The sequence below is a fragment of the Geotrypetes seraphini genome, chromosome 2, assembly GCF_902459505.1.
Source record: "Geotrypetes seraphini chromosome 2, aGeoSer1.1, whole genome shotgun sequence".
Classification (NCBI taxonomy): domain Eukaryota; kingdom Metazoa; phylum Chordata; class Amphibia; order Gymnophiona; family Dermophiidae; genus Geotrypetes; species Geotrypetes seraphini.
The window spans coordinates 235,833,116-235,852,414 of NC_047085.1; the positions used below are offsets into that span (position 1 = coordinate 235,833,116).

General features: G+C 40.8%; 1 protein-coding gene across 5 annotated transcripts in view; it reads right to left on the minus strand.

Moving 5' to 3' along the window:
- The window catches only part of GRIN2B (glutamate ionotropic receptor NMDA type subunit 2B), a 958,742-nt gene that overhangs the window by 621,996 nt on the left and 317,447 nt on the right, over positions 1-19,299 (minus strand). The window lies entirely within an intron of this gene.

Consider the following 19,299-nt stretch of genomic DNA (forward strand, 5'->3'; position numbering starts at 1 on the left):
ATGTACATCTCCGTCCACTCCATGGTTCTTCAGTTTCCGGAGTAGACGCTCGTGAGGCACCTTGTCAAAGGCTTTTTGGAAATCAAGGTATATGATGTCTATGGGGTCTCCTCTGTCCATCCGTTTGTTAATTCCTTCGAAGAAGTGCAATAAGTTCGTTAGGCACGATCTCCCCCTGCAGAAACCATGTTGGCTTGTTATCAGAAGTTCGTTTCTTTCCAAATGTTCATCGATGTGTTCTTTAATCAGTGCTTCCGCCATTTTCCCCGGAACCGAGGTCAGACTCACTGGTCTGTAGTTTCCCGGGTCACCTCTTGATCCCTTTTTAAAGATAGGCGTGATATTGGCTATCTTCCAATCCTCCAGGATCACACCTGTTTTCAAGGATAGGTTGCAAATTTGTTCCGCTATCTCCTCCTTTAATTCCTTCAGAACCCTTGGATGGATTCCGTCCGGACCCGGGGATTTGTCAGTTTAAGTTTTTCTATCTGCCTGTGTACATCATCAAGGCTCACTTCCATGGATGTTAATTTTTCTGCTTGATTTCCATTGAAGATTTGCTCAGGTTCCGGTATGTTGGTTGTGTCTTCGTTTGTAAATACAGACGAGAAGAACATGTTGAATCTTTCTGCAACTTCTTTATCCTCCTTCACCGCTCCCTTCCTGTCTCCTTCGTCCAGCGGTCCTACCTCCTCCCTAGCTGGCTGTTTCCCTTTAACATATCTGAAGAACGGTTTGAAATTTTGTGCCTCCCTAGCTAACCTCTCTTCATACTCTCTTTTGGCTTTTCGAACCACACGGTGACATTCTCTTTGATACTTCCTGTGCTCCTTCTGGTTCGCTTCAGTTTTGTTCTTTTTCCATTTCCTGAATGAATTTTTCTTATTGCCTATCGCTTCCTTCACTATTTTAGTCATCCATATCGGGTCTTTAGTTTGACTTTTTTTGCACCCCTCCCCCAAAGCAGCCCCCTTTCCCTCTCCCCCTGTTCTGCAATGCCTACCTACTTCTGTTCCTCCCCCCCCATGATTGCTGTCTGCACTCAGCACAAGCCTCCCACCAAAACAGCCCCCTTTCCTGCCTGCTCCATGGCCCTTCTTTTTCCTCTTCCCCTCCCGTTCTTCCCCTCCCTCCATCCATGGTTCCTGCCGCCGCTGCCGCTCCTGTTCAAAGCGGCGTGCTGAGGTTCGCAGCTGGCTGTAGTGAACCTCGCAGGCTGCTGTCCACCTCAGTAGCATGTTCCCTCTGACGCGATTGCCCTTTCTAAAACGTCAGAAGTGACCAGCGGAGTGCCACAGGGCTCGGTCCTGGGTCCACTCCTCTTCAACATATTCATTAAGGATTTGACTCAAGGGCTTCAAGGTAAGGTAACCTTATTCGCTGATGATGCCAAACTATGCAATATCGTAAACAGCTACAATCTACAGGATATTATGGAACAGGACCTCCGTACTTTAGAAAGTTGGTCCTCTATCTGGCAGCTGGGCTTCAACGCCAAGAAATGTAAGGTCATGCATCTCGGAAATGGAAATCCATGCAGAACTTACACCTTGAATGGAGAAACTTTGACCAAGACTATGGCAGAACGAGACTTGGGAGTGATCATCAGTGCAGACATGAAGACTGCCACTCAAGTGGAGAAGGCTTCATCTAAGGCACGGCAGATAATGGGTTGTATCAAGAGAAGTTTCATCAACAGGAAGCCTGAGGTCATGATGCCATTGTACAGAGCCATGGTGAGACCTCATCTGGAATACTGTGTGCAATTCTGGAGGCCACATTACCATAAAGATGTGCTCAGAATTGAGTCGGTTCAGCGGATGGCCACCAGAATGGTCTCGGGGCTAAAGGGTCTCTCGTACGAAGACTGAACAAATTGCAGCTCTATACTCTCGAGGAGCATAGGGAGAGGGGAGACATGATTGAGACATTTAAGTACATCATGGGACGGGTCGAGGTGGAAGATGATATCTTTCTTCTAAAAGGACCCTCGAACACAAGACATCTGCTCAAACTCAGGGGAGGGAAGTTTCGTGGAGACGTCAGGAACGAGTGATAGAGCATTGGAACAAGCTTCCAGTACAGGTGATTGAGGCCCGCAGTATCCCAGACTTCAAGAATAAATGGGATACCTATGTGGGATCACTGCGAGGGTCATACTAATGAATAGGGTCGCTAGGATATAGACTTAATAGAGCAGGTCAGTAGAATAGTAGTATGATCTGACTTAAGGGGGCCAGTAGACTTAAAAGGGTGGGTCAATGGTGTGGGCAGACTTGATGGGTTGTAGCCCTTCTCTGCCGTCATCTTTCTATGTTTCTATCTTCGTAAGTGCGCATGCGCACTTAAGAGGATTATTATTATAGATATAGATAGATAGATAGATAGATAGATATATAGATAGATAGAAAGATAAAAGAATATTAAAAATTATCAAGAAAGGAAAGGAAAACAAAGATAAGTATGTTATAATGCTCTTTTATTGCTGTATGATGTGGCTGCACCTTGAATACTGTGTGCAATTCTGGTCGCCTCATCTCATAAAAAAGATACAGTGGAATTAGAAAAGGTACAAAGAAGGATGACAAAATTGATAGAAGGTATGGGACGACTTCCCTATGAGGAAAGGCTAAAGCAGCTAGGGCTCTTTAGCCTGGAGACAAGATGGGGAGATATGATAGGTCTATAAAATACTGAGTACAGAGGAATGGGTAGATGTGAATCACTTGTTTATGCTTTCCAAAAATACTAGGACTAAGGGACATATGATGAAGCTATTAAGTAGCAGATTTAAAACAAGCTGGATAAATATTTTTTTAATCAACGTGCAATTCAACTCTGGAATTCATTGCCAGAGAATATGGTGAAAGCAGTTAGCTTAGTAGGGTTTAAAAAAGTTTGGATAATTTCCTAAAATAAAAGTCCATAAGCCGTAATTATGATGGACTTGGGGAAATCCACTGCTTATTTCTAGGATAAGCTGTATAAAATCTGTTTTGTTCCTTGGAATCTTGCCAGGTACTTGGTATCTGGGCTGGCCACTGTTTGAAACAGGATATTTGGCTTGATGGACCTTTGATCTGTCCCAGTATGGCAATTCTTATGAAGCTCCCTTTGCATGAGGCAAATAATATGATGAGAGACTAGGATAATATTTCACATAGCCTAGCTTTGGAGCGAGGTTCATTACTGTTATGGTATGTAGAAAATTAACCCACCTGGAGAAATTGTCCCCAAGAGAAACAAACACCTCGGTATTTTATTTGTTGTTTTTTTTTTTATTATATTCTGTTTCTACTTTTCTTACCTATGGTCATCCTTTCCTATTTGAATTTTGGAGCACCATTTCTTTATGTGCTTTATTTGTAAACCACTTTGCTGAGTTATGAAAGGCGTATATCATGTCAATGGATGTAAATATAAACATAAAAAATGAAGAAAGAGAACAAAAATATTGGTTCACTTCAGCAGAAATGCCAAAGGTGGACCATCCCAAAGAGTGAGATTAACGAAAAGAAACAGTATTGTCTAAGTTGCGCCTTGAATTCCAGATGACATGGGAGAATTCCCCAAACTAGAAGGCAAGCCCCAAATACAGTTGGCAACAGAGATAGTATGTTTACGCTGGAGACAGTTCCAATTGCCCACCCAAGGAGCCATAATCAAACCAGAAATTTAGATGTTTTACTGGTTCAATTAAGACTGTGAGCTAGATGGGGATTTTTTTTGTTTTTTAGGTCTTTTTGACAAAACATCCCAGTTCGCACATAGACATTATATCGAAAACACTTCTCCTTGTGTCTTTATAATATAGGCTTAAATAGATGTTTTCCTGCCCTATTAACCTAGGCATCTCTGTTATAAAAATTACCCTCTGAAAAGAATGGTATTATGACAAATTACTGCTGCTCAGGGGCTACAGATAATTGCATTCTTTGCAGCCCCCTTGTGAATATCATGCAATCTTCTGTTCTCGCCAATAACTTTTATATCCCCAAAGTAGCATCTGATTCCCTTACTTATATATCATTTAAGGGTTTAGCCTGTCACATCAGTATTCAAGTTTCAAGTTTATTTATAATTTGGTATACTGACCATCACAGGTATATGGCCAGTTTACAATTTTAAAAATATAAAAAACAGAAATAAAATAAGGCAAGTTGAAGCCAAGTCAAGGACAAAGGTTTAGACAAGTTGGATACAAGAGGAATTGAGGAGGGGGGGAGAGATTATCTGCCTCTTTTACAAAGCCACGCTAGTGGCTGCCTCGCGGCAACAGCCCTGAAGCCCTTTAAATCTCTATGGGCTTCGGGGCCCTTAGCGCAGGGCAGCCGCTAGCACGACTTTGTAAAAGAGGCCCTATAATTACATCAAAAAATAAAAATAAGAGTTAGAGAAGAGGGGGAGGAGAACACAGGAGGAAAGGGGGGGGGGGTCGCTTCTTAAAAGTGGTTCTCTGTATATTTTTTTTTTCCTTGGAAAGTATTCTTAGCTGAAGTTTTGATATGCATCTTTGAATAGAAATGTTTCACTGGCAGATTTCAGTGGCCAGTGTTTAAAGTTCTATGATGTCGAACTCTGATCTCTCTTTCAAGACACAGCATTCCACCATTCACAACTGAGATATAAACTGTCCGGCAACAATGAAGAATTCCATACAATATGCTTTAGAAGGAAAACATGCAGAACAGTGAGAGGAGTCATTGTGCAAGAATACACAGAGATAACTAAACACTCGGCTTTTGATGTAGCCCAGCAGGGGCTTTGTATCTCAGCTGCTTAGAGATGGAATGACATAAGGACTCGCATGAGCTCCATGAGATGCTGTTGCCTGGTTACCCTGCCTCTGCTATACTTTATTTAAAACACCACCTTACAGCTGTAAGTTCCAAGGATACCAGCAGTACCTACAACAGAAAGACCTGCTGTACCACTGTTACAGCTCACTGCATTCACCTTGCCAACATCCTCATTACCATATTCTCATTCTGTTTCATTAGCTGTTCATTGTTAAGTGTTCTGGGATTCATAATCCTGCCTTGCAAAGCACAGGTCCATCGCAGCCAGCCAAATTTATGACTCGCTGAGATCCTGCCAGTATAGGAAGGCAGACGGATACACTGATGGAGAGAGATGGCAGACGGGCAAGCAGATCCAGAGAAAATAATGCTATGCCACTGAATAGTTCTCACTCAGAAATATAGTAGTGTTCTACTATTCAAATAATGTTGTGGGAGGATGTTGGAAGAAAGGTGAGAGAGGGGTGAGAGAGACATTTAAATACCTCTGTAGCATAAATCCATAGGAGGTGCGTCTCATTCAAATGAAAAGAAACTCTGGAAAAAGGCAGCATAGGGTGAAGGTGAAAGGGGACAGACTTAGGAGTACGGTAATTTAAAGAAATACTTATTCATGGAAAAGAAGGTAAAATTGTGAAATGGCCTCTTGGCAGAGATGGTGGAGAGGAAGACTGTATCTGAGTTCAAGAAAGCTTGGGACAAGTACACAGGATCTCTAAGGGAGAGAAAGGGATAGTAGATGGCATGGATGGGCAGATTAGATGGGTGATATGGTCTTTATCTGTCTTCATTATTTTCTCTATTTCTATGTCTTTTTCCTAATCCAGGCCCTTCCTGTACAGAGAAATACTTTTAAAACCAATAGGAGGAATTTTTTTTTTTTTTCTCAGAGAATAGTTCAGCTCTGGAACGCGTTGCCAGAGGATGTGTTAAGAGCGGATAGCATAGCTGGTTTTAAGAAAGGTTTGGACAGGTTCCTGGAGGAAAAGTTCATAGTCTGTTATTGAGAAAGACACGGAGAAGCCACTGCTTGCCCTGGATCGGTAGCATGGAATATTGCTACTCCTTGGGTTTTGGCCAGGTACTAGTGGCCTGGATTGGCCAACGTGAGGATGGACTATTGGGCTTGATGGACCATTGGTCTGACCCAGTAAGACTATTCTTATGCTCTTATGATCTAAAGAAATTTGCTAAATTAATAGCAAGGGGGCCATCAATGGTTCTGTAGCATGTAGAAACTCCTTAGTTCAACCCCCAACTCAGGTCTTCTACTACCCAGGCCAGCTGGGGTTGGGGATGCTGCATTCACAGCCTCCAAGGAGAGGAGCCATGGCCACTGCTTAACATTGACACCATGTAGCTCAATGTAGGACCCATGATTGCAGTATTCCCAAAGGAGCCTCATTATACAGTCTGCAGACAAGGCCTGTCACAGGTAGGACCAGACTAGGTATGTTTGGGTGTAAGTTATAAAATAAATGGGGGGAGGGAAATTCCCTGAATAGTTGTGAGCAAAGGGATCAATACAGCAGACCACCAGGTGAAAAAAATCTGTCCAAAACAACAGTCCAATAAAGGTTAAAGTGCTTTCATCGGTACCTAATTCAAAGACAAACAGAAGAACCCGGCATGGCCATGCTTTGTAAAATCTGTTTTGGGGTTACTATGCCGATTCCTACTACTATTACTAATTATTTCTATAGCGCTACCAGATGTACGCAGCGCTATACAAAGTCACGAAGAAGACAGTCACTTCTCGAATGAACTTACAATCTAAACAGACAAGACAGAGAAACAGGATGCCATGGATACAGTTAAGGGGAACGGTTAATTGCTGGCTAGGTTGGTGAGCAGCGGGGAATGGGTTTATGGATTGAAGGTTATATTAAAAAGATAGGTTTTCAGTCTGCTTTAAACAAGGGAAGGGGCGTGGCAGACAAACTCAGGTAGTTTATTCCAGGCATAGGGGGCAGCTAGATGAAAGGAACAAAGTCTGGAATTGGCAGTGGGTTCTTGTTCTGCTAGTCCCTTGCAGACTTCTGTCTCTGTGTTATCTCTGTTTTCTTATATTTGCATGTATAAATCAAAAACGAATGAAGAAAATACAAATTTGTCCACAAACAAAAACTAATACAAAACAGAGGACAAAATTAAATCAAGTTGTATTTGCATTACCAGACCTCAAATTACCCAAGGCACTACTCAATCAAATTTTCGTGCCCTTACTGGGGTGGTAAATTCATCATCGGTCTTTGGTAAGGTGACGTGTGCTGTGCAAAATTGTTTTAAATATCAGTTATTAATAAATATAAAAGTGCTTTAAGTGCATAAGGTGCTTAGAAAAGGAGCGCACTTAACTTTTGTGCCCGACCGCTGCCCAACCGTTTCACATTTTGTTTCGTCAGGGGCTATGCTTTCTTGTATTATTGCACCTAAACCTTATATATTTTGTGTTTATTTCTATGTAGTATGTTATATGTGGTCTTATATCCCACCAAACCCTCCAAAGGAGGGTTTGAGGCGGGTTACAACAGTATTCCAAGTTTCCAAATTTATTCTTCATTTGATATACCATTTATTAAGGAGTACCTAAATGGTTTAAAATAACGAAAAATGCTTAAAAAGTTTAATAAAAGCAAAAACAAATAAAAGAATTCTAAATAAAATTATGAAGGGGATTATATTTCAAATAATACCAACTGAGACAGAGAACATAAGAACATATAAGAACTTTGTCAGACCAATGGTCCATCAAGCCCAGTAGCCCATTCTCATGGTGGCCAATCCAAGTCACTAGTACCTGGCCAAAACCCAAGGTGTAGCAATATTCCATGCTACTGATCCAAGGCAAGCAATGGCTTCCCCCATGTCTTTCTCAATAAAAGACTATGGACTTTTCCTCCAGGAACTTATCCAAACCTTTCTTAAAACTAGTTACGCTACCCGCTTTTACCACATCCTCTGGCAACACGTTCCAGAGTTTAACTATTCTCTGAGTAAAAAAAAAAAATCCTCCTATTGGTTTTAAAAGTATTTCTCTGTACAGGAGGGCCTGGATTAGGAAAAAGCCATAGAAATAGAGAATATAATGAAGACAGATAAAGACCATATCACCTATCTAATCTGCCCATCCGTGCCATCTACTATCCCTATTCTCCGAGTGGAAAAGAACAATTTTCTCCTATTAGTTTTAAGAGCACTTCCCTGTAACTTTATTGAGTGTTCCCTAGTCTTTGTAATTTTTGATGGAGTGAAACTTGTATCCGTTCTACTCCACTCAGGGGAAGAGAGGGTATAGGGAGGTGAAAAAAATTGAGATTGAACATAAAAGGGAAAAAGGGAGGGAGAGTACAATAGGATGGGGTTCACTTCTAAGGAAGAATTTGTCATTCTCTGCCTACATAAGAATAAACATACAATGTAGAGTTAAGTTCAGATTAAACTCCTAACAGGGACTTCTGATGCATCAGTTACATTTTACAGATATAGACATACAGTGCAAAATCAAGGTTATGCTAAACCCCTGTACCTCACCTTGAAATTTAGTAGGAGATGCAGGCACTAATAAATTTGAACTTGACCTTAGCTACAATGAAAGAACATGTTATCTTGCAGTTGAAGCCGAAAGCATTTCAGTGAGCGCCATTTGTCATTCTCTTCACCAAACATGCTGGGCTACAGCTGGTCTCCATGAGTTTCCAGCTGTAACGTCTCCTTTAGGTTCACTGCCTCTAATTTTTATTGCTGTGACAGTCTGCGCACAGCCAAAAACTTCATACAGCTGAGGCCTCACCAGATGTGGTCCAAGTGGATGGGAAAAGCAGGTTCAATTTACATTTGTATCCATTGGATTACAAAAAGAGCAACCGTTGAAAGCCACTTGCTGAGAGCATCTATTGTCAAATGAAAATAAACAGCAGAGCAAGAAGTTCGCACCATTATAAATGCAATTTCCTGTCTAATCAATGTGTGAAACTAGACAAGCATAAAAGTTGAATAATTCCCAGCAAAAACAAAAAGAAACTCATGCATGTATGCAAACAAAGACCATTCCTATTGTGTCAATGCCAGAGAAAATACTTTAAAGTCACGACTGCATAAACAATTAACTTATTCTGGAAATCTTAACTTATCAATTAAAAAAAAAAAAATTAGAGCCCTCAGAAGCGGCACTCCAACGTTAAAATTCTGAGTAAATGCCGCTATGCTTCTTCAATGGCTCAGTTTTTTACTCTTCTTCATAATTTCTTAATATCTTAATTCTTATATTATTTTTTTTTTAAAGTTCAAAAAGTTTTATTTATTTTCAAGTATAAAATAAACAACAAAAATGGTGACTTATCTTAAGTTGATGTTTTTCCTTAGTTCAAACCGTCGCCGACATGCATGTTTCGCCTCATGTCTTCTACATCAGGGCATGGTTTTAAACATTTGCTCTCTTAACATGGCTGCTCTACTCTGGGGGAAAAATACTCTGGCATTCTTTGCCTGCTATATCACACTTAAAGGTAAAAAAAAATACCTGAAAAGGGAAAGGGACTTGTATACTCCCTTTTTGTAGCTATACAACCATACTCAAAGATTACACATGATCAGATCACTTGCCTCATTTCTTGACACATCTTCTCTGAATGTTCTTATCCATTCACTTGTTATATCAAAAATAGACTACTGCAACTCATTTTACAAGGGAATCACATTGAAAGAACTATGCCGATTACAAATAATACATAACACCACCATAAAAATCATTACTCACAAGAAAAAGTTTGATCACGTAACACTACTCCTCAAGAATGCTCATTACCATTAGCATACAGAATTTCATACAAAATTCTTTATTAACCTTCAAAATATTAACAGCTAAATCTCCAACATTTCTAGAAAGACATCTCATTCTATACAACCCAATAAGAACTCTAAGATCTAAAGGCAAAAATCTCCTTTTTGTACCATCCCTAATAACCATAAATACACAACGAGATACAATCTTCTTGGTTACAGCACCACAAATTTGGAATGTGTTGCCAACTCACACCAAGGAAGAAAATATCTCTCAATAAGTTTAAAGGAATGCTAAAATGTTGGCTATACAAAGAGGCTTTCGAGACCTGCATTTTATGAGGCTCAAGGAAATAAATAATAAAACCTTTTACCTCTCCTTTTGTTTTATGTTTCTTTTCTATATGTATTGTGGTTCCTCCCACTTTCCTCATGTGTAAGTTCATTAATGTCTTTGTTTTTAGGAATATTTAAATACGTTGGATTGCCCCTTTTTTAACTGTATATCACTTTGAATTAAGATATTGCGATTGAATCAAAATTTTAATTTAAAAAACTTGATACAGGTACTTCAAGTATTTTCCCTATCTGTCCTGATGGGCTTACAATCTATCTAATGTACCTGGAGCAGTGGGTGAGTGGGAACAGTGCAGGGTTTGAACCCATAACCTCAGGGTGGGGGAAACTGTAGCTCTAACCATAGCATTCCATTGAAAGGCTGAATCACTTTTTTTTGGGGGGGGAGAGTGTGGTGCAGTGGTTAAAGTTACAGCCTTAGCACCCTGGCACATTAGATAAGATTGTGAGCCCACAGGGACGGGCAGGAAAAAATGTTTATGTATCTGAATAAATTCATGTAAACTATTCAGAGCTCCCCTGGGAGAACAGTATAGAAAATTGAATAAATAAATACAATTGTGTAGTAACACACCTTCTTTTTATTTATTTATAAATTTTTCAAATTATTTAACAAGCATATAATTTTGATTAATTTTCCAAAGGTCTTGTCAATTTCTCCAGGATAAATGATAAAACGTTACTTTCTGGAAATCCTAAAAATTCCTGAGAATTCTCTGCCACCATTTGCCTAAAAAAAATCAGGATTCTCAAAAAAAAGACGAGGATGGAAAACCACAGGAAAATTCTTTGGATGTTACAGCTGTATTGGAACAATCTGAAAGAGAGGTGGCTAGTCCAGCCTCTCTCCTACTGACTGTGGCTTTGGCTCCGGACAGAGATTGGATCCTTAAACTTTTCTTTAAAAATAGATCTAGAGACTTCCTTGGCTTCCATATTCAAGTTTTTCCTGATGGTTCGAGAGAAACTCAAAAGAGAAGGAGGAAATTTTTATTATTAAAAGCAGGTGTGACCCAGATAGGGGGTTTATTTTTTCTTAGATACCCCTGTAAGTGTGTAACACACCTTCTAAGGTACAACGGTGAAAAGCATATACATGCATTTCTCTCCCTTCTGTTTCATCGCTACCATGAACCCAGTTCCACTCACCACAATCAAACATTCCTGTCCATTTTACCTCACTGTGTTCTGACACATAGAGCAAAGAACATACCCAGTTATTTAATCTTGTCTGCTGCGCTCTGCTGAGCACACAGTACTGGCTTAATTGTAGAAATCTATACTTTGCGGGCATAATTATGCAGCATAATAATGCAGCACCACCCTGACCAATTATTTATTTAAAAAAAATTTTCTTCCCCGCTTTAACACCCAAGCGGGTTACAATAGAAAACATACACATTCATAGCATACTCGAACATCATACGACATATACATCTTATCCAGATTTCCATATAATATATGGATCCTATCCTGTTTCTCCATAGATAATAGTTAAAGCTAGCATAATACTTCTAAATATACTCGCTAAAACTAGCAAATGCTAATAAAACTGTTCATCCTCAATGAACGGTAAAATATCCTGTTATACAGAGCTAACAAAAAGCTTTCACCTAGAAAAGCGTTTTCAGTTGCTTCTTAAATGACATTTTCTCTCTGCATAATCTTAAACACCCTGGCAAAGTGCTCCACAAATGTGGACCAACCACCGAAATGGCTGTTGCTTGCGTCTTTCACCTACTACATCAATTGATAGCTTTATTACAGATTGTGATCTCAGATTTTCTGCTTCAAAAACTTAGATACAAAGGAGTCTCCCCATAAATTACGTGATGAACTATTGTCAAAATTTTGTATTCAATCCTCCACTGAATTGGTAACCAATATAAACTCTTCAATACTGGCGTTAATGTGATCATTCCAGGCTACCCCTGAGATCATACGGGCAGCCGCATTTTGTACTACCAGTAACGCTTACCTGGTAGCACTATAGAAATAATTAGTAGTACCCTGTTTCCCCGAAGGTAAGACACTGTCTTATTTTTTTTGGAAGGCCAAAATATGCTCTAGGGCTTATTTTCGAGGGGATGCCTTATTTACCCATGAAGAAGACTACAGTACACAGTTATTGTTGAAAAAAAAACAGAATTTTATTACCTGTATTGGATGTTCTGGCCGTGAACAAACTCCTGCAGTCTCCGTTAGGGAGGGATGAGGGAAGCTGCCTGTGTTTCCTTGCGCGGAGTCACGTGCGCGCGCTGCAGTCCTGTCACTTCCTCCTCTTCACTTCATGACGAGGCGCGGCACGCAGCCATGGAGGCAAATACGGTAGACGGAGGGACCACACGGAGTCACCCACCGTACCACCCGATTCGGGTAAGCGCAGGTATCGGTGGGTGGCTTATTTGCGGGGGGGTGCCTTATTTTACATTTTTTTCTAAAAAGGGGGGGCTGTCTTATTTGATGGCCCTGCCTTATCATCGGGGAAACACGGTAGTAGGAATCGGCATAGTAACCCCAAAACATATTTTACAAAACATGATGAAAATGGCCTGCGTTACAGGTAGTACAAAATACGGCTGCCCATATGATCTCAGGGGTAGTGTTACAGGTAGTACAGGTGAAAATGGCCTATCTTGGTGTCTTTTGGTGATTGTTGAGTGCAGGGAAGAGTGGTTAACTTCATGGTGAAGAATAAATAGGTTTGTAAGATCCAAGCATTCTATAGCTTGTTCAGCTATTTAGGGGCAAATGTGCAACATTCATTTTACGTCTTTGAAGGTTACGTTGCATGACATAATTTTCAAAGGCTACGAGCACATCAATTGATTTACAATTGATTCTAAACCCGCAGAGCTAGTGCAACTGCGGGGACCTAAATGCTGAAGACGCGTATTTTCAGTTCAAACATTTTATAACAAACACAGTACACAGTACATATTTTTCACTCAACTTCTGTAATCCCTCATGCCTTTTAACTTCACATTGGCTGTTTTTCCTCCATGTCAAAGAAGATGCTGAGGAACTTCAAGAAATTTGCTCGATGTAGTTGGACCATTTCAGGCTCTGACCCCTGTAATTGGTGTGATCAGTGTCTGGGTCCTGACCACAGTCTAAAGATTTAAAGTGACAGTGCACGTGACAGTATCCGTACTAGGTTCCATGGATGATGTCACCTATATGTGAAATTAGTATGCCTGCTTTCTCCTCAGAAAATAAGCACATAATTAGTGGAAGATGGAGCTAGAAGAACAGAGAGATGGATGCTGGGGCAAGTAGGAAAGGCATGGTGAATACTGGAGGAGGAGATAGGTGGGCAGATGCTAGAGAAGGGGATATGGGGAAGAGATGGGTAATGGATGCCTGGGGAAAGAGAAGAGGCAGAAGTTGTGAAGGTGAGAGACAAAGGGTAGGGGCAGGAAGGAGGTGAGAGAGTACAAATAGAAGTATAAAAGACAAAAGCCTGGATGTAAATTGTCACTGTCCGAAGACTACAATCGTAATCAGTTTACAAGGGGCGCTGAAAAGTTTGCAGCCCAACCAAGACAAGAATAATGTGGAAATGGTTCACTCAATGATCCGAAACCATCTCCCCTATTTTGCAAACACGCGCTCTGCTTTTTTAGCGCACACTAAACACGTGCTAAATGCCAACGCATGCCTGTTATCCTATGGACGCGTTAGTGGTTAGTGCACGCATTGATTCAGCGCATGCTAAACATGCGCTAAAACGCAAAAAAGAGGGCCCATGTCAAAACATAGGGCTCCTTTGATCAAGGCGCGCTACGGGGGCTAGCGCGGCGGACATTTTATCACGCGCTAACCCCTGCGGCAGCCTAAAATCCTAACGCCTCGTCAATGGAGGCGTTAGGTACTAGCGTGACAGGCGGGTTAACGCACGGTATTTCGCGTGTTAAACCGCTACCACGCCTTTGTAAAAGGACCCCATAGAATTTTGTTGCTGCAAATTGGCACTTAACAAAATAAGATACTCTTTTCAGCTACAGTGGCAAAATAACGCTCAGAATTTAGGAAGCTGAAAACTTCCTGGTTGGGCTGAAAACTTTTCAGTACCCCCTCGTATAATTAACAGAAACACAATCATAATACTCATTGATGAGATAGTATATTATATCCATGAAAGATAAGTAATGTAATGTAATTTATTTCTTATATACCGCTACATCCGTTAGGTTCTAAGTGGTTTGAAGAAAATATACATTAAGATTATAAATGAGAAGTAAGAAGGTATTTAAAAAAATTCCCTTACTGTCCCGAAGGCTCACAATCTAACTAAAGTACCTGGAAATTAATAAAGAAGAGAAAATAAAGATGGTTGAAAAAAGAAAAATTCTATGTGAACTTATAGGATGGAAATTAAACTGACAGTGAAGAACTGTATGAAAAATACATATGGAATAAGTTTCAAGAGGTTTCCAAATCTTACACATTTTATGGCATCTATTGTTTTTTTCTGCTGTCTGAAGTTCATATTTGTAGTTAAGAAAAATTGTATGCCACCCAAAAATATCATTTAGTTGTGGCCGTCTTCCAACAACCAAAAATCATTTGAATTGCAAGTACAATTAATATGCTGTGTTATCATCTAATTGTAAAGAAGGATGCGCTGAACGTAAGATGATGATGGATAGAGAAATCAAACTTGTTGATTTTCAGAATGTTTTGAATAGTTGACCATATCTTTTGCTAGAAAGGATTAATGCATAAACAGTCGAAGATGATAACGTGTATATTTTATAGTATTCTATCAGATAATTTGAGGTTACAGGGAGGAAGACAGGAATAATGTTAGGAAATTCTTCACGGAGAGGGTGGTAGATGCCTGGAATGCCCTCCCAAGGGAAGTGGTGGAGCGGAAAACGGTGATGGAATTCAAAAAAGCATGGGATAAAAAAGAGGATTTCTAATTAGAAAATGAAAGATGTAAATTTTTTTTTTTTTTTTTTTTTTTATTTATTTATTATTTTCAACTTAAATTTCAAGTATTTCACTTGTACAGAAAGCAAGAATAGGATAGATATAAAATACAAAGCAATATAAATCTTAAATTAAACAAATATACTATTTATGCTCAAGTCCACAATTAGGATCCAAGAATTATTGAAAATTGGCGAAATTATCTAAAAAGAAAATTGTAAAAGAAACTGAGAACTATAGCACTGAGATGAGGTCACAATATCCTAAATATAGGGCTCAAAGATTGTTAACATTCAGGCGAGACATAGCCACAAAGTTTGTCAATTGTGATGGTTCAAAAAACACATATTTAAGAGTACGGTGATATACAATACATTTACACGGATGTCTCAAATAAAAGGTTGCTCCCAAAGATAAAACCCCAGGTTTCAATAGAAGAAATTCACGGCGACGCCTTTGCGTCTCCCGTGCCAAATCTGGGAACATTTGTATTTTATAACCAAGAAAGCTTTTTTGTCTATTTTTAAAGAAAAGTTTTAACAACCATGTTTTATCAATTGGCAAAGCTAAAGTAATAATCATGGTGGCTGGTGATGCTAAATCCTTCTCAGATGTTTCTAAGATCTGCGATATATTTGGAAGTTCTTGATCTGAGGGTTTTTCTTTTAGTTGTTGATTTTGTTCTTTATCAGGCAGATAATAAACCCGTGAAAATGGTGGTAATGAATCTTCGGGTATCTCTAAGTTCTCTACTAGATATCTCTTTAGCATTTCTCTAGGTGTTACTAACTCGAGTCTTGGAAAATTAATTAACCTTAAGTTATTACTGCGTGAATTGTTCTCGAGCATTTCAGTCTTCTTCCTTAGGTTAATATTATCTTTAACTAAAGCCTCTTGATCTTGTTTCAATGATACAATTTCTTTTTCCATTTTTTGAACAGATAAATTAGAAATGTTCGTTTCTTTCCTTAAATCCTTCAATTCTTTATCATGTTCCTTAATTTTCCCTTCAATTTGTTGGAGTGTAGGAGTAATTTTTTTAACAAAACCAGCCAATAAGTCCCAGATAGAGTCTAAAGTCACTTCTGCAGGTTTAATCAATTCAATTGAGATTTGTGTAGGTGTAGAGTGCTCACCGTTCTGAAGTCCTTCGGGGGGTTTCTTCAGCCCTTCCCCCTCATGTTGAGATGATATTCCCCCAGATACCTCCATAGGGGCCCTGGAAAAGTGGGCCCCAGTCTCCAAGCTCTCCAGTAACTCTTCCCTTGCCTCTGGAGAGGAGAAAACCAATGAATCCGGGGTTTCCCCGCCCCTGGGAGAGCTGGTCGTCTGGGGTTGCGGGGGCGGTGCCCTAACGTCGGGGCTCAGTGTAGTGTCGGGCCCAGGAACATCCACGTTGGTTTCGCCTCCCTGTGTTGTCAGCGGGCCGCCATCCGACGTCACTGCGACCTCCTGCATGCGCCGCAGTAAATCCTGAATGTTCCCGAGACCCGGGGCTCCAGGACGCCGCGAGGCAGAAGCGGCACTCCGGCCCCGTCTCTTCGGCATCGCGGTAAGTAATTACCGTTAAGAAAATTGAAAAAAGCACAGTCCTGGGACACGCAGCTCAGCGCGTCCTGTCTCAAATCGCCATCTTGGATCTTCTCGAAAGATGTAAATTAAAGAACTAAGGCCAGTATTGGACAGATCTGCACGATCTGTGTCCCATATATGGTGATTCGGTGTAGGATGGGCTGGGGTGGGCATCGATGGGAACTCCACTAATATGGAACATGAGGATGTTACTGGCCAGACTTTATGGTTAATATCCTGCAAACGGGATGGTTGGATAGGCTGGAGTGAGCTTGGACGGCAAATTAAGCTTTTGGAACCTAGGAAAATGCCAGACTTTATTGGATGGACCATTCAGGTCTTTATCTGCCGTCATTTACCATGTTACTATGTTACTATATGCACATAAGTCTCCATCCCATCCAAGCTCCAACTATATGCCCACCCTTCCCCTTCTAATGCATGCTATGCTAGATAGGAATATTTACAGAACATCGATTAGGTGAAATTTTTGTGTCTATGCTAGTATTTGAAATATATGTGCTCAGTGAGAATGAACATAGTATGGCCTTAGAGAAAAGGCTTCTGGGTAATACTAATCAGCATGTGACAAGGGAAAAAGAGAGAGAGTAAATTCCAATTAAAGAGGAAGAAAGTGGGTCAGAAACAACCAGGGCTTGAAATAGGTACCTGCTTGCCAAATTAATTGGTAAAGCAACAAAATATGGTAGAGCATCAACCCTTGGTGCTCATGGAGGTGCAGTTAGTATTTAAGTTGTGTACTTTTAATTCTCTATTGTCTAGCACATAAAAATTCCTGAATTAGGTCAATTCGATCACACGTCCACACACACTGTACTCCACTTTCCATCTATAATAGGGATTAGACTAAAATCTGTTTTTACATCTTCTATTCTTTATCAGATAACCTAAAGTTGGACTGATTAACCTGTGAACTTGAGAAGAGAAACTGGTTATTTTAGGTTTACAAGAAACTTGAAGTGCACCTCTTTCAGAGATTTTTTTTTTTTAATTACTTATTTTCTATTTTTAGCATACAGTCAGAGCTTAGAAAGTTTTACTTGTTGACCTGTCAAGAGAAATGAGACAGTTTATATAAAGTTGAAGATACATCTCCATTAGAGATTTTTATTTATTGTGTATGTTTTATATTAGGAATTTTCTACTGCTACATCCTAATCTGATGTACTGGTAATCTTATGTTTACTCTGTGTTGAACCAAATTTCATTAGGTACCTGTGGTCACTGCTCCCTCTAAGCTGAGCAGAGGCCCTCCAACTGCATTGCTGCCAGTGGGGGGTGGTACTTCAATATTGTGTTTACAATTGTTAGGGACAGGCAGTTTCCCTGAAGTGCTGCAGAATTTATCTGTCCTTCACTATTGAAAATGTGATGGCAAAACACCCTCTAGTGGTGGAATGCAGGTGGAAGACTCCCGCTCAGCTTAGAGAGAACAGTATCTGTGGTCTATAAGAACTAGTGTCATATGGTAAAACACAGAGCAGCCTGGGTAGGGTTACCATATTTGTGAAGACAAAAAAAGAGGACATGACCCACATACACTCCTCCCACAGCCCCGCCCACCCTCCACCCCCATTCCCATCCTTTGTACCCCTTTAGTGCTTCTCTGTCTCTCACCCTCCCTCTAACCCTCCTTCCCCATGGGTGCTTTTCTCTCTCTCCTTCCAACCCCCTCTCCTGTAGGTGATCTTTCTTTCTCTCTCTCTCCCTCTCTATGTCTCTCTCTCTCTCGCTGTCTGTCTCTCTCTAACTTCCTTTTCTGCTGTTTCTTCTCCCCCTCCCATCCTGCACTACCCTACTCCATGCTCTTTTCTCCATCACTCTCTCCTTTCTATAATGTTTCTCCAGCCCTCCCTCCATGCTGTTTCTCCAGCCCTCTCTCCCAATGTTGATTCTTAGCCCTCTCCTCCAACCTCTCCGATGCTGCTAACTTCCCCTCACGACCTCTCTCTCTCCAGCTCCTGACTCCCACACCTCTATCCTCCCCGGCCACTGTAATTCAGTCGGGTCAGCCAGCAGTGGCAATAAAGTGAACCTGCTGCCACTGGCCAACCCCAGACGCTGCCTCTCTGCAGTGACTTCCTGTTCCCACATAGGCAGGATCTACAGAGAAGTGGCTTCAAGGGCAGGCCGGAAGCAGCAGGCTCACTTCATTGCCGCTGCAGGCTGCCCAAAGATTGAATTACAGTAGCCAGGGAGGAGGTAGGTGGGAGAGTTGGGAGAGCCGACTCAACCCAGGCAGACTCCTCCATTTGAAAAAAAATGTCCGGGGACGCCTGGATACTCCTCTAAAAAGAGGACATGTCCTGGTTTTCTCAGACATATGATAACCCTAAGCCTGGGAGAGCAGAGAGTGGTCAAAGAGGATTGTAGGAAGCTTAAAGGCTATCACTCCAAGTGTTCATAAAGTTTGTACAGCCTGGGAAGCCTGCAGCTCAAGTCTGGCTCAGAGGAAATGTACCATATAGCTCTGTAGGGAATTTTCAGGTCATTGTTACTGGCCGTATTGAGATGGAAGAAGATATCTTTTTCCTTACAGGACCTAAGGCAACAAGAGGGCATCCGTTAAAAATCAAGGGTGGGAGATTTCATGGTGACATTAGGAAGTATTTCTTCACCAAAAGGGTAGTTGATCGTTGGAATGATCTTCCACTTCAAGTAGTTGAGGCCAGCAACGTGCTCAATTTTAAGAAAAAATGGGATAAACATGTGGGTTCACTTGGAGGAAGTGCTTAGGGGGGAGGGTTCTTCGAGTGGGCAGACATGTTGGGCCAATGGCCCTTTTCTGCCGTCATATTCTATGTTTCTATTGTTGAACAGTCCTTGCTAG